Source organism: Schistocerca cancellata, chromosome 3 (assembly GCF_023864275.1).
Source record: "Schistocerca cancellata isolate TAMUIC-IGC-003103 chromosome 3, iqSchCanc2.1, whole genome shotgun sequence".
NCBI lineage: Eukaryota > Metazoa > Arthropoda > Insecta > Orthoptera > Acrididae > Schistocerca > Schistocerca cancellata.
In genome coordinates this window covers 179,136,088-179,137,890 of record NC_064628.1, presented here as the reverse complement: position 1 = coordinate 179,137,890, position 1,803 = coordinate 179,136,088, and positions in this window count along the sequence as shown.

The window sequence follows — 1,803 nt, the reverse complement described above, 5'->3', positions numbered from 1 at the left end:
TCCTCATCAAATTCGCCAATTATTCGCCATATTATTGACGACATGTTTTCCATCTCAAGCTTCTGTCCTCTCGGACAAATATAAAGATTCCATGAGCGACGACATTCTGCATCGCCTTCGGATCGCTGATCAAGATCCAAATATCGATTTTTCGCCAGATATATATAACGATGCGCTAATAAAGATTGAAGATATTAGCATTCTGATTTCGAATATGCGACTCATTCATTTTCGTATGGCCTCACCTAAACGCCCAGCAACATACATCATTAACAGCGAGATTCAGCGCGAACAACATTTCAATACGGTCTCTTTAATTACTTTCGTTGAAAATAATGAGCAACTACTCACTGATGAACAAAAGATTGTATACGATCGAATTAATTTGTCAATTGCAGCACAACAACGTGGATTCTTATTTTTGGACGCACCAGGTGGCACTGGAAAAACGTTTCTCATCCCACTAATACTTGCGCACATTCGATTACAAAATCATATTGTGTTGGCAATTGCTTCATCAGGTATTGCTGCCGCCTTGCTCGATGGCGGACGGACGGCAGATTCAGCACTCAAGTTGCCGTTGAACATTCCCACAAATCCAGATGCAGTGTGCAATACAAAAAACATTCCGGTATGGCTAAAGTTTTGCAAAAATGAAAAATTATTGTCTAGGATTAATGCACTATGGCCCACAAGCATTCACTTGAAGCTCTCGATAGAATGATGAGTGATCTAAATAATAACACCAGGCTTTTCGGTTGTGCCTTACTGCTGCTGTCCGGTGATTTTAGACAGACACTGCCGGTCATTCCATGCGCTTCATATGCGGATGAAATTAACGCATGTATAAAACAATCTTATCTATGGCGAAATGTCAGTACATTACGTCTTAACACAAATATACGTGTTCAACTGCAAAACGATCCATTGGTCAACATTGTAAATGGAACAATACCATTGCATGGAGACACAAAATGCATCAAATTGCCAGACAATTTCTGCATCATGGTAAATACAATGCTTTAATTGAAAGCATATTTCCAGATTTACAAGCTAATTATATTAATCATGCGTGGCTTCGTGAACGAGCTATTTTAGCCTTAAAAATATCGATGTTGAGGCTATTAACTTCAGAATACGACAGTCATTGCCCGGCAACGAGATATTGTTCAAATCGATCGGCACTGTTACCGATCCTGACGAAGCAGACAACTATGCTGTTGAATTTTTGAATTCGCTAGATTTACTAGGAATGCCACCACATAACTCGCAATTAAAAATTGGCTCACCAATCATTTTGCTTCGGAATTTAAATGCACCTAAGCTATGCAACGGTACAAGATTATCCATAAAAAATTATGGGCAATGTCCTTGAAGCTACAATTTTGAACGGCAAATTTGAAGGTGAAGTTGTTCTCCTGCCACGAATCTCAGTGATCCCTTCAGACCCACCCATTCGATTTAGACGTCTGCAATTTCCAATTCGCTTGGCATTTGCCTTGACTATTAATAAATCACAAGGTTAAACAATGTCGATTTGTGGATAGGATCTAGAAAATGCGGTCTTTTCACATGGCCAATTATACGTGGCGTGTTCTCGCGTTGGAAAACCGTCAAGTTTATTCATTTATACTCCTCAAGAGTTGACTAAAAATATTGTTCATCAACTCGCATTAAGATAAAATTAAACAAACATTATTGATTATAACGAATTGTTTTTAGAAAAATTGATGTTATTTCAAAATAAAGAATAATAAAATTATTATATTATTTGTCTTTCATTTCATACTTAGTTTAATATCC